The 14633-nt window shown below is 42.8% G+C and overlaps 1 protein-coding gene across 1 annotated transcript in view; it reads left to right on the plus strand.

Moving 5' to 3' along the window:
• Window positions 1–1516: 1516 nt before the first annotated feature.
• Window positions 1517–14633, plus strand: part of PPP2R3A (protein phosphatase 2 regulatory subunit B''alpha) — a 128662-nt gene continuing 115545 nt past the window's right edge. Inside the window, exon 1 of the mRNA XM_084752357.1 lies at window positions 1517–1677. The gene's annotated coding sequence lies outside the window, so the exon portion shown is untranslated. The remainder of the gene's footprint in view (window positions 1678–14633) is intronic.

Below are 14633 nucleotides of genomic sequence, written 5' to 3' on the forward strand. Positions count from 1 at the left end.
GATACATTCAACTTGGGAGGCAGAGGCAGGCGGATCGCTGTGAGTTCGAGGCCAGCATGATCTACGAAGCAAGTCCAGGACAGCCAAGGCTACACAGAGAAACCCTGTCTCAAAAAAAAAAAAAAAGCAAAACAAAACAAAAAGAAAAATATACACTCAATGTGGTGTGTGGAAGGCCTTTCAAAATGGAAAGTATAAAGTTGGGTGTATAATGGTTTTTCTTCTTCCAAGGCACCACAGGTCATAGTTTAGCTATTGAAAAGATCAATTTGGTGAAATGATTCAGGCATTAAAGCCTGTTTGGTGCAACTTTGTATACATTTTCCTTTTAAAGATAAAAATATACTTGTCATAATCAAGCTTACACATAACGACAGAATGCCAAATTCCATGTGTTTTGTTTGCTTGCACCATCTACACATATATGTATGTGTACAATGCATGTATTCATGTGTAAATATAAGGCACTTAGTATGACAACTGGTCCTTTGCTAAGAAAAAGCTGATGTGTGTGTGTGTGTGTGTGTGTGTGTGTGAGAGAGAGAGAGAGAGAGAGAGAGAGAGAGAGAGAGAGAGAGAGAGAGACCATTTGCCTAATCCTTGGCTCTTTTCAGTCTTCATCTAGTGGGGGTCTTCATCTCTACAAGCGTGCAAGTCACTCACACTGTTCATCCTCCTGATTGACTTGTTTTTGTTATCTATATGCTTGTATAATGATTGATTGATTTTATTTTAAGAAATGAACATGTATTATTTTTACCGTTGAGCCAGAGAGCCTAGCTTGGCCTCAAACTAGCAATGTAGGCAAGGCCTTGTGACTTTGAACTTGTGAGTCTCTTGGCTCCTCCACCTCTGCAGAGCTTTACAGGCGCCTGCTGTGGTTTTATCCGCTGTTTGCTACACCGACTGAACTATGTCCCTAGCCCAGTCAGCCCATTTATTTTCCTCTATTAGTACAAGCAAACCTCGTTTATTGCTTCGGCTAGGATCAAAGCCTCAGGCATCAAAATTGCAAATGTTTCAGGATAATCCATTAAATTGAGCATTTGTTTTACATAGCTTTAAAAATTTATTTTTTACTTAACAGTTCGCTTAAAAAATATATTTTAAAAAACTCTTCTTTCAAAACTCACACCACTTGGGCTGTGCAAAACGGAGCGGGCAGGTGCGCGGGCCACCGCCAGGAGTGTAGACTGTAGTCTGTTGGGTCACATTGCCTCCCAGAAAGGCAAGATAGTTAACGAAGAGGACAGTAAAAAGGGTAATAAAAATAATGACAGCCATCATAAAATGCATACTCTTAGCAAGAAACTCAACCGCCAAATAGTACAAATCTCTCGGTCTCCGTTACACAGCCGCAGCCGCAGCGGCTCTCGCGGCGCCCCTCAGGCCCCCCTTACGGAGGCGGGCTGGGATGGGATGTGGGGGGGGGGGGGGAAACCAGGAGCGGCCAGGTGGGCGGGGCCAGGGAGAGTGGGCGGGGCCTACGGGGCAGGTCTGGTGGGCGGGGCCGAGGCGCTGGCGGGCGGCTAGGCGGCTGGGCGGGGCGCGCTCTGGCCTCGGCTCCTCACGCGCGGCGTAGGCGGCCCAGACCCCGCGCCGCGGGAAGCCGGGGCGGTGTGTGCGCGTCGCGGGCGAGCGGAGGCAGCAGCAGGAGGCGGCGCGGCGGGCACCGAGGTAGGCGCACTGAAGCGCCCGGGGCGCTAGGCCGGTTCTCCCTCTGTGCCCCTGGCCCGCCGCGGGCTGGCGAGGCCGAGGGGCGGCGCACGGAGGCCGGGGCGGGCGGGGCCGGGGGCGGGGACTGGCCTGGCCGCAGCAGCGGTGCGCGGTGCGGGGACTCCGAGTTGGAGCGCAGGCACGCCGCAGGGACTCCCGGGGCTGGCAGTGGAGAGCCATGTCCCGGGTGTCCCGGCTGTCCCGGGGAGGAGGCCAGGGGCCCGGCTGGCCGGCGCCTCCCACCTCGCGGGACGCCCGGGCAGGGAACTCGTTAACAGGAAAGCTTGGCAGGGCAGCGAATGCCAAGGCTCTGGAAGAACTGAGAGTCAGTCACGTCGTTCGGCGCTGAGGCTTTATTTTCCTTCCCCGCCCCTTCCCCCGGCCTCCGGCCCCGACTTGGCCAAAGAAGGATGTGTCACCAGTTCGGGGCTGCGGGCGGGATCCCAGCCATTCTGGGAACGGGGGGCACCTGAAACAAAGGTAGAAGGCGGCTGGGCGGTCGAGCTGCGAGCGTCTCGGCCGGTCCCACGGTCGCGCCGGGCCGGCCGCCGCCTCGGAGGGGCGTTCTCCTTGGGGAGCGCTCGATGGAAACCAGCTGGCCGGGCTTGGAGTTGATGTTGCGTCGGAACTGTGTTGAGCTCACATTATTTCCATTCCTCCCACTCTGATAAAGCCTAAGGGAAATTCATCCCGCTTGATGGTCTGCAAATGCAGAGAGGGGGGGAAGACAAATTACTGCTTGTAAATTATACGATATTTTCTTTGTAGGAAATAGTCTGAAATCACAGAATTAATGCTTTAACACGTAAGCGGAGAGGATGATTTGTAGTGCCTTTCAAAATCTGAGGAAGAGTTCCTCCTCGGATCTTCATTTATGTACAAAAAACGTCTCCCGCCTCTTTGGTGCCAGGCATTTTTCTTTGTTCTTCCTTAGTATCTGGTCTCAGTTTCTTGTAAACAGAACATTAAGCACAGAGACCCTAAAAATTGCCATACTAGGTCAGAGCATGGGCGTCCAGCTATGCAGGCAGCAGACTCAGACTCGTGTTGTAGTAAAACAGAGGGCTTTCCTTGGCACCTGGCACCGTTAAAAAAAAAAAAAAATCATCTCATTTTCTTTCACTGGTCTCCATGACGATTGCGGAAAGCTTTAACAACAAAAAAAATCTATAGCCGCCTCCTGATTTGCACGAAATTCATTTACATTTAATGATTCAAAAGGCAGTCCTTCCATTTCTGACAAAACTTATGAAATACTTGTGTGTGGGGGGGTGTTGGGGGTGTTGGAAATACTTGGATCTTTTACACAAACTGGAAGCTCAGGTCAGGAATACAAAGCTTTGGGTGTCTTTTGGTTTGGGGTTTGTTTGTTTTATAGAAAAGCTTTGGAAAAGTCTTACCAGGGCCAATGTAGCTGTAGGATTCAGTGATGGCTTTATACATTAACCACCTGAATAATAAGCAGTTAATGCTTTTTATTCACACATAAGATTTGCATGTGTTAAAATGTAGTTTAGCAATCTGCATTGTGAAGGGGCTGACTTGATCTTGGTCTGAGTTAATCTGGCCTTAAGGTTCAGCTGAGACCGCTTATCCTCCGAGAAAGGAAGCTGTGCTTGAGCAGTGCTTGAGCAGAAAAGAAAAGAAAAGTCGGGCAGTTATGGAGTACAGGATATTTGAAGGTGATAGCTACAGCTCGTCATCAACTCCTCGTTTCTCGTCAGTGTGGTCCCAGATGAACTAGCCTCTGCCACCTTTCAACAAGCAACTCAAGCTTTACATCTCTGGAACTCTTCTTGACATCCTCCTAAGCCTGCCCCCGCCCCGCACCCCAACAAAAATAACAACAGGAACCCACCAGAGTAAGGGGTAGAACGGACTACCCTTTGGAGTTTTACCATCCTCTCGATCAGGGTTTCTCGTATGTGGCGCTATTGACATTTTATGTCAGATAGTACTTTGTTATGGCGGCCTATCCTGTGCAATAGAGGATGGTTAGCCACATTCCTGACTTAGAGTCCTAGCTATTATTAGCACTACACACATACTCAAGGATAATCAAAAATGCTCCTAGACACTGCCAGGTATCCCCTGAGAAGGGCCAAGCTATTCCTAGTTGAAAACCACGGTTGTAAACTGACTGTTGCTTTAATAGAAGGACACTGCGTTGCTCTTGTTTGCTTTTGTATTGACTTCGTCTGTTTTTCTAAGCTTAAGGGCAAGAGAAGACTGTGTGTGTGTGTGTGTGTGTGTGTGTGTGTGTGTGTGTGTGTTGTTTTGTTTGAGACAGGGTTTCTCTGTGTAGCCTGGGCTGTCCTAGAATTGCTTTGTGGACCAGGCTGGCTTGGAACTGACAGAGATCTGCCTGCCTCTGCCTCCCCGAGTGCTGGGACTACAGGCGTGCACTGCACCCAGCTGAGGAGTCATTTATTTAATATGTGATGGCCTGGTTTGCAAACTGTAAGGGAGATTAGGACTAGGAATACAAAAGTAAAGACAACTGGTATGGTCATTGCACTTCTGGTTGTTACAGTCTGAAGAGGTAAGTGGTGGAAACATGTAATTACACAGTTATCTCATTACTGCAATATTAAATTCTGAGAGAAATACAGGCCTCACCTGAGTACCTAAAATGATAATCTTGACCTAGGCTGGAAACTAAGGAATGTTTCTTCAGGGGAGATGACATTTGCGATGGGTTCAGAAGGATAAATGTGCAATTGCTAAGTAAAGCTTAGAGGGACAGTATTCTACACAGAAGGAAGACCTGTGAGTCCTAAGAAAAGGATGTTTTTTCTCCTTGAGAGCCCAGAAGCTAGTGTGGCTGGAACATGAAGAATTAATGGGGCAGAATGATATTAAATAAATAGGAAAGCAGGCAGAGGCTATTCACTGCTGATTTCTCAATCCAGCCCTACTCAGTAGAATCATGCAAGAAACTTAAAACAGTGCCAGGGCCCTCCTCCAGGTATATTAAAGAGCAATATCTTCTATTCCAGCCCCCGTTTCCCCATGCCTTCTGACTAGATGACCACTAGCTTTGTTTACTATTCTGGACTTTGGAATTTGTTGTTGTTGGGGTTTTTGTTGTTGTTTTGGATAGGCATCCTGTTTACACAAATGGCAGCACACTGTACTCTGTTCTTTTAAGAGTCCCTTGGGAGAGAGAGATATCCTTTATCTTTGAATGATTGTATAGCATTTCATTGTATGGCTATAGCATAGATTATTTAGTCATTTCCCTATTAATGGGCATTTTCAGTTTACTGTGAACAGCACTTTGAATATGCCAGTTCACGTGTGTAGGGGTATATTTTGGGATAATTTGATAGAAATGGGACTACTGGACAAAATATTGTTTGTGAAAGATCATATGGAAAAAAACCGATCTGGACAAGGTAATTAAGGCATTAATAAATGGTGACAGGGACTAGAATGATAGCAGTGAGCTCAGAAGAAGTTCGTGTGTCTGTGAGGCATACTTCAGAGGCATGACGGGTAGGAGTTAGAAGATGATGGTGGCACAGATGTTGAGGGTAGAAAGATGACTTCCTGGGGGTGAATTCCGGAGCCCAGAAATGGGAACAGTGGAGCTGTTAACCTGAATTAGAGAACATCATAAGGTTAGTGTTGAAATAGATTTAAGTCAGAGATCACAATAAGATGCTAAACTTTCCTGTAAATGTGTCATAAGCACTCAACAGTTCAGAGCCCATCGGAGGGGGAAAAAAAAAAGCATAGAACTGGAGACACAAATTTTTAGGTTTAAGTTGAAGTATGTGGATGAAATTACTCATTTCAGAGGTTGCAAACCAGTAGCTCAGCATGGAGCCTAGCTCATGGGTGTTTTGGTTTGCCCATACGGTGGTTTAAAAAAGCACTAATTCTGCATTAGTTGCCAGTATTTTTAAATCTGAGGGTTTAGAGAGAGAGAGAGAGAGACAGACAGACAGACAGACAGAATATGAATGGTACACTAAGCCAGCTTTCTTGTATCGAAACAATAATCAGAGGTAAGTCACAACTGATCCCAGTCAGCCACTCCCCAAACCGTGTGCCTGGCCTGCTCTGCCTCTGTTTCTGTACTGTGTGAGAATGAGTGTGTGCACATGGGCGTGTGCACATTTGGAAGTCAAAAGGTAACTTTCAGGAGTTGTTTTTCTCCTTGGTGATGCAGGATCTTTGTTGGTTTCCCTAGGCTGCCTTTCCCTAGGCTTGTTGGCCCATGAGTTTTCTGGTGACTTTTTTTTGTTTCTCTGTCTCCCACCTGGCATTGCAGATGAGTGTCGATGCACTGCCTGGTGCTGAGGATCAAACTCAGGCTTGCAACGCAAGTGCTTTTACCAGCTGAACCAACTTGCTGGCCTAATTCTATGTGCTTTTTAGTGTTATGCCTGGTCAAGAGGGAGTAATTTTCTCTTTGGCTTTACATTAGAAACACTTAATAATTTAAAAAAAAAAATACTCATGCTGGTGGGGAGATAGCTGTCCATGTATGAGGGCCTGAACTGGACTCTTCAATATCCATGTAAAAATCTATGATTGGCAGAACAGTCGTCAGTAAGCCCACTGCTGTGACAGAGACAGGAGGATCACTGGATCTTGCTGGCTGCTAGCCCAGCTCCAGAGACCCACCTACCACTGCCGGGTGATTCCCATCTTAATTGTAACAGTTATTTTCAGCCTACTGAACTACTTGATGATTTTTTTTTCCTTTGGAAGCACTATTTTCCCTTGCCTTTATGGCATGCCTTAAACTACAATTAGGTTTTAAAGAAACAATATAAAGAAAAATCAAGTATGGGTTACTGTTTCAAAATAATTTATTCATTTATTACTTTATATTTGTACAGGTATTTTGCCTGGATGTATGTGTACTACATGTGTGCTGGTGGTGCCCACGGAGGCCAGAAGAGGGTATTGGAGCCTTTAGAACTAGAGTCATAGATAGTTGTGAACCATCATGTGGTGCTGAGCCATCTCTGCAGCTCCAAGTATGGTTTCCTTTTGAAATCTTTTAAATATCTCATTTAAGTACAGTGTGCTTGCCTATATGCAAACAAAACTTTTTCAGCCTCATCTAATTAAAAACCTCCATAGTATGCATTCAGTTAAGTCACATACCTAATGTCAAGAGAGGTGCCCCCCTTATAGCACCTCTCTGTTTACTTCTCATTATCTTATTGTAAAAAGCTAGGTCTGAGCCCTCATCTGTTGCTCATCTTGGTTCAGTGGCTCTCCTTCCACTGCTCGGTGGAGTCATCTGAGGAGCATCTGAAACCCAAGGCTGCCAGCACTAAAGAGGCTGAGAGAATGAGCAATGTTACTTAGAGGCCATCTAGTGCTTCAACAGCAAGTACCTGGCTATCCAGAGCTACACTGCAAGACCCTGACTAAAAAACCAAAACACCACCACCACCACCACCAGCACACACACACACCATCTCACTCACACACACACCATCACACACACACCAGCACACACACACACCATCTCACTCACACACACACCATCACACACACACACCATCTCACTCACACACACACCATCACACACACACACCATCTCACTCACACGCCATCACACACACACGTACAAAAAAAAACAACAAACAAACAAAACAAAAAATAAACCCCACAAAGCTGCAGAAACCAGATTGGAATAAGTAGACTGTAAGAAAATGATCAATGTTCAAAATAATCTGCGTGTGTCTCAGTGTGCTGTGGACTGAACCCAGGCCTTTGCACATACTAGGCATGTGCTCTACCACTGTACTATATTTTCAACCTCATTTGACAAAAGTTATTGAGATGTTTATCTGAAAAGATGGGAAAAGATGGCATGGTAAGGGAGAGGCCAGTATCTGTAGCAACATAGCAGATACTGAGTATGTTAAGTACCTTAACTCTTCTAACTTTTCAGGGAGGTAGCTAGATCGTGCCTGATCACTTGTCTTCCCCGTGGTAGAGAGAGTTGGCCTACATTTGTTTTGAAGACTGATTTTTCACTGATGAGATATTTCCTAGGACCCCATAGACTCCTGAAAGACCTAATTTAGATGTTAGTGATTTGGCCATATGTCTCTTGCTTATGTAGAAAACCGTAGAGTTTCTAAAGGCCAGTATTAGAGTCCAGTAACCCTGACATCACTCTCCCATTCAAGTAGTGAACAAAAACCAGATTGTTAGCATATTGAAAATGGAGTATTTAGCTATGCTAGGAAATATGTATTTGTCAGATTTCCAGGAGTAGTTTTGCAGTATTTTTTCCCAGTTAACTTGATATTAGAACTTGATTTTCCAGTTGCATGTGTCCAGGTATTGTTGTTGAGCTATAAGAATTGATTATAGGGGTCTGGAGAGGTGACTGGGTGGTTAAAACATTTAATGTGCAAACACCTAGTACTCATATAAATGCTGACTGCTGTGGCAGTTTACCATAATTCCAGCCTTAGGAGGTGGAGGCGAGGATTCCCCAGAACAGGCTGGTTATGAAGCCTGGCCTTATTGATGACCTCAAAGAATGCGGTGGGACCTAGAGAGGTGGCTAAGAGTGGTTAAGAGAGCTTACTGCTCTTGCAGAGAAATGGGTTCAGTTCCCAGCATCTACTCAGTGGCTCACAACCACCTGGACCTCTAGCTCCAGAGGATCCAGTGCCCTCTTCTGTGCCTCCCCCCGCCAGGCTCTTGCATGCATGCAATGCATATAAACACACTCAGGCAAACACACACATACATAAATTAAATAAATAACAATGTTAGAGAGGATAAATAGAAGAACAATCAAGGAAGAATCCCAGTAACCGCTTGAGGCCTTTGTACGCACACACACACCCACGCCAGTGTGCTCGTACACACACGTGAAAGAAGAAAAGGACAAAAAAGAGTTGATTATATTCTAGGTATTTGGCTTTATTTCATACATGATTTGAACGTTCTTCAGTTTTGTGAGCTGTGCTTTCACGGTTTTGATAGTTGCCTTTGCAGGAGAGAACTTGATTTGTTGTTGTTGTTGTTGTTGTTGTTGTAGCTGTTGCCTTTCTGCTTCTGGCATCACTGTGATCACATTAATTCACCCCTATAGATTTTTACTAAGAGCATGTAACTTTCCTTACATTTAGGACTTCTGGCCATTTTTAGTTAATTTTTTATATGAAGTCAAGCCCATCTTCACCCTTTTGCTAATGGACATCCTGCTGTCTCCACACTATTTGTGGGCAAAGCTATGTGAGCTATGTGATTTTATGCAAGTCTCATCCTTGTTCGTAGTTACAATATTAAACAAGGGCCTCAAGTATAAGGTAGCCGGAGAGATGATGATATATATATATATATATATACATATATATATATATATATTGAACATGGAATATATATACGGATTTCTCTGTGTATCCTTGGTTGTGCTAGACTCACTTTGTAGACCAGGCTGGCCACGAACTCACAGAGATCCACCTGCCTCTGCCTCCCAGAGTACTGGGACTACAGGTGTGCACTACAACGCCTGGCTGAACATATTCTTGAAAGGAATTTGTTAAGTCCTATCCTTGTTCCCAAATTGTGGGGTACCTGACTTTTCAGTCATAGCAGGAAAGTAAAAGGCCATGTTTCCATATTGAACCAAGAATATTAATATTTTACTGTATTTTCTTGAAGCCTGTTTCCTGAAAAATGTCTGATGACTTCAGTAAGTCAATGAATATTTGTCTAGTTACTAGGATATGGCAGGTACTGTTTTAGATACTGGGAATGTGGTGCCTTCTAATACAAGATGTTAGTACAAGGCACTGTAGTCTCCATTGTCTCTTGACTCTGTGTCTAAATCTTTCTAATACCAGTCCACCCCACAGTTATCCAAGTCAGTGACTCAAATTTCTTTTTATACTAATCAGGCCTTGAGTCTAATTAGGACTTTTCTCCACTGATGTCCTCTTGCCAAACTAGTTTAACACTGACTTTCACATTGCTAACCCGTGAATCAGTTCTGTCTTCCTTCAACAGTGTCTTAGAAGGTTACATTTAGTTAATGATTTCTTCACGCAGTTTTAGATTTCCTCTCACCTTACTGGAGGTTCCCCCAGCCTCAGTTTTCTCTTTCTTTCCTTTTTCTTTTCCTAGTTTCTCATCATCTTCCTAACCTTTAAAAGTTGAAGACTACAGAGCTCAAAACTACATTTCCTATAACCTATCCCATTTTAGTAAAAAGTAATGTATTCTTCTAGAAGCCCAAGGCAAACACCATAAGTGACCTTTGGTTCTCTTTCATCTTCTCTTCAATCTCTCATTAGTCTTCTACCTTCAGAGTTTTAAGTCACCCGAGTAAGTCACTTTCTACTATCTTGTTTCTGCCTCAATCAGACCACCATAATATTTCCTTTTAGACCAGTGGTTCTCAACCTGGGAGTTGCAATCCCTTTGGGGTCAAATCAACTTTTCACAGGGATCACCCAAGACCATCAGAAAACACAGATATTTACATTATGATTCATAACAGTGGCAAAATTACAGTTATGAAGTAGCAACAAAAATAGTTTTGTGGTTAGGGGTCATCACACCATGAGGAACTATATATTAAAGGGTCGCAGTGTTAGGAAGGTTAAGGACCACTACACTGCTCTAGACTATTACAATACCATCTTTTTCCTGCCCTGTCCTTTCTCTTCTACAACCCCTTACCAACACAGGAACAAGAATTTCAACACCCTGTTAACAGTTAAATTCTCTACTCAAGAGCTGGACAAGGTGGTGCATACCTGTAATCCTAGCACTCCAGGAGACGGAGGCAGGCAGCTCTCTGATTTTGAGGCCAACCTAGTCTATAAAGTGTGTCCAGGACAGCCAAGGATAGACAGAGAAACCCTGTCTCAAAACAAAACAAAGCAAAAATTCTCTACTCAGAGGCTTTAGACTTACCTTTAAGGCTCGCTAACCCCTATCCCCTACTGCCCAAACCACACACACCTTTATTTTTCTGACTTCATCTTCTACTCTTCTTTGTGGTTGTTTTGGGCTGAGTTGCAAATAATACCCTTCTTCTAGCATGCCTACCTCAGACCTTTGCATTCTCCCTAAATAAAGCTTCTCTCTCTCCTTTCCCTAGGATCTTTGTCAAAGTTCACTTTTCCTAGAAGCACTTCTTCTCGTGCAGACTGCCTCTGCCTCTCAGCACTCTGAGGACTCTGATGACTCCCTCCCTCACTTCCACCCAGGGCAGCATCTGGCCTTATCCCTCTTCCTGTTTATTTTATTCTATTTGGGGTTTTGCTTGTTTGATTGATTGATTTTGTTTTGTTTCTCCAGTGACAGGGTCTAGCTCTGTAGCCCAGACTAGCCTGAAACAGCAATACTCCTGCCTCAGCTGCCTGAGTGCTAGGATTATAGGTATGTGAACTCTTGTTATTTATTTACCTTTAACATTTGAATGGAATCCCTCTGGATTAAAAACAAAAACAAAAACTTTCTATGCTATCAAAACTTAAGAACCAAGATTAATGGAATATTCCATTAAAGCCTTAGAAGCCGTCGCAGGCACAGTTATTTTTATTTGTAGTTCACAGCCATATTCCCTATTTTACAATTGTGAGGACTGAGGCCTAGAATGCCACTGAGAGTAGTACTGATGTATCACCATGCTAAGTCCTAATGCATAAGCTCTGTGGCTCCTCTGCTGTTAGCATCCTGTCGTCTCTTAACTTGGTACCTATGGACTTGGTGCCTTAGTGTTTTTCTGGCAGATCTGGTTGGAACTCCTTGCTCATGATGAGTATTTCCAAAGTAAACAAAGGCTCACAGGTGCTGTACCACCTAGGTGTGAGTATTAAAGGCGGTTGAGGGTCCCATGAAATAGAGGAAGTTCCAGCTTGATCTTTTTATGTTCTATGACCAAAGTGTACTCTTACCAACCATACTAGCAATGGACTCTTACCATCTCATTCTGCTAGCAATGAAAAATAGTAACAATGGCCTGTATTGTTTTAGGACCAACTTTTTTAACTGACTTTTTAATTCATTAGTTTTCTGCTATAACATTAAAAAAATACTATTGAATTTCAGTTTCATGCTATGTACCGACTCCATGTTGGAGATAAGAAAGTGAATAAACTAAAACTTTGTTTTTTATATATTTTTCAATTTGAAGTCTTTAACTAATTTGTAATTTATTTTTGTGAATAGAGTAAATTATATGGGGCAATATTTAGTTAGCTATATATTTGGAATACTTTTTATAGTAGGCAGTATATCAATTACTTATTCCTCATACATTTGTGTTGATTTTAGCACTTTTGAGTAGTCACATTTATCATTGTTTCTTTGTCATTGGTATTTACTTAGTTTTACTTACCATGCTTGCTTGTATACATTAATTAATGGTTTTAATTTTTGTGCGTGCTTGCTTATATACATAATATAACTCCTGTCTATTCTCAACTGCTCTCCATTTTTTCTATTTTTATTATATTTCTTTTTAACATATACATTTACATTATTACACATAATAAAATAAAGTACACACAGCAGGAAGAACCACAAAACAACCAGGAATTATATAAATGTTACATTCATAGTGATTTGCCTATTTTTATTTGGGTAAAAATGAAGTAAACATCATTCCTATTTTGTTGAGTCTAAATTTATGAATGTAAAATCATTATCTATCATATCTCTGTTAACTTAAAACATCTGTCTAGATCTAAAAACATATTAACCCCTAACCAAGCTTAATTGTAAGACTAAACTATCTGGTCTTCAACCCATCAGAGACTTGAGAAGCAATACAACTTAGTTACCTGAGTATACTGGAAGTTCAGGTTAGCAGCTTCCAAAATGAAAAAATGACAGACTCTATAACGCTGGGGCATCATCTTCAGCCTTCTGGCCTAATTTATCTGACTAACATGTTTGCGAGGCAGGAACTATTGAGGACTTGCTTACCCTGTCTTGGCAGAGTTCTGCTGTTGACTCTGCCTGCATCCAAGCTTGCCCATTTTTTAGGCAGAATTCTGTCTCTGGCTGAAACAAGGACATTTTGCCCATTATTTGGTTTGCCACGTTTGAAGCCATTTCCATAAGGAGGTTCTTTGATGCTCATCATCCTTTTTGAGGTAAGCTAGGTGTTGCCAAGAGTTAAACTATCTTATTGTCAAAGAATCTTTAAAATAATAAAAACATCTTTAAAGCCAGGCATGGTGGCACATGCCTTTAATTCCAGCACTTGGGAGGCAGAGGCAGGCGGATCGCTGTGAGTTTGAGGCCAGCCTGGTCTACAGACCGAGTCCAGGACAGCCAAGGTTACACAGAGAAACTCTGTCTCAAAAAAAGACCCAAAAAAAAAAAATCTTTAAATGCCATTTCTGTAGGTCTCTGAGGCATTTGAAGACCTTATCTAACTATTTTACCTTATATATCTATAGAATCATATCTATCTGTTAGACCTAGGATATATATTCTTGTGATAAAAATAGACTAATAATTGACATGACCATGATTTGATCAACTAACAATTAGCTTATATTACTTATTTATCCTACACAGCCTGAAACACCACATTCAAGATATTGGAAGTAAAACTTGTATTATAATTTAGTTGGATGGGTATAATACCTTATTTTAGAGTAGAAATATATGTAATGTGTGGGAAGAATAATCTTAGATTTAAATTCTATGCCAGGGTATCAAAATTAAAATTATTTTGCTCAATATACAAAATTCTATACCAACAAATTAAAAATAACCTTATTTGTGAGTAACAAGGCCTTAAGTTGAAGAGTAGATTCAATAATCTACTTTTTTGTTCTATCATCTCTCTATATTTCTATATCCCTCTTTCTTTTCAGCTCCTATCTCCTTTCCTATGAAAGACAGATAAAGGAAAAGAGAGACGTCCCTGCATCCTACCTCATTTTCTCTCTGAATAAGGCCAATAATAACTTATACCCAACTCCCGATAGAAATCAGCATCTGTAGCCCAAGAGAACAAACAGAAACCTACCCAACCCTCTTAGGGGAAATGGAGCGTCATTCTCTTAAGATTTCTTCTCAATGATTTGGGGTGAATAATACCTTTGAAGAGGACCATATAAAATTGTGACAAATGGTTAAACAAGCCAGGGATAGCATTTGTGGTCCAGTTTCTAAATGTTGAGAAATTTCAGGCTTAATGGGAGACCTATGTGGGACAGTCTGAAATGCTAGACTAATTGGGATCAGAAGCTTTCTATGAAGCTGTCCTGGAAGCTGCCCTGTTCTGATGGGTGACAGCAACTGAGGTGCCTGGGGCTGGAACATGAAGGATGCAGGATGTCAGCGTCCACCATGCTGAGAGGAATGAATCCTGCCATGTCTGATCTAGGGTCATCTTCCCATTCATTTGTTCTGAGAACATATAATTTCTCACAAGCATTATACAGTTCTACAATTGTATGAGGTGTGCGGGCTGCTTCTCTGCTCTTTGTATGAGCAGAAATAACATATCTGCAAATCTTCATCCATGCCATATGAAGAATAGCATCTAAAAAGTCACAGGGATTCTGTGACCAACACAAAGCCTTGTCTGTGCATAGACATTCATGTCTCAGCCAGTCTCAGGGCTATTCCCATGTAGTGGGATTAGCAATGTTAGTTACCTGCTTGTTCTGCAGTTTGAATTCTTTACATGCTGATTGTAGCCCCCTCGCTCATCACCTCCCAATTGCGCCCCCTCCCTCATCCCCTCTCCCTCCTTCCCTTAGTCTCCAGAAAGGGGAGGCCTCCTCTCCTAACATCTGACTTGAGCCTATCCAGTGTCATCTGTACTACCTGTGTCCTCTCCCTCTGTGGCCTGGCAAGGCTATCCTGCCAGGAAGGAAGTGATCAACGTTAGGAGGCCCGAGTCCATGTCAGAAGTAGTCCCTACTCCCCATATTGGAGGACCCACAGGA

Source organism: Acomys minous, assembly GCF_964271855.1.
Source record: "Acomys minous genome assembly, chromosome: 13".
Lineage (NCBI taxonomy): Eukaryota > Metazoa > Chordata > Mammalia > Rodentia > Muridae > Acomys > Acomys minous.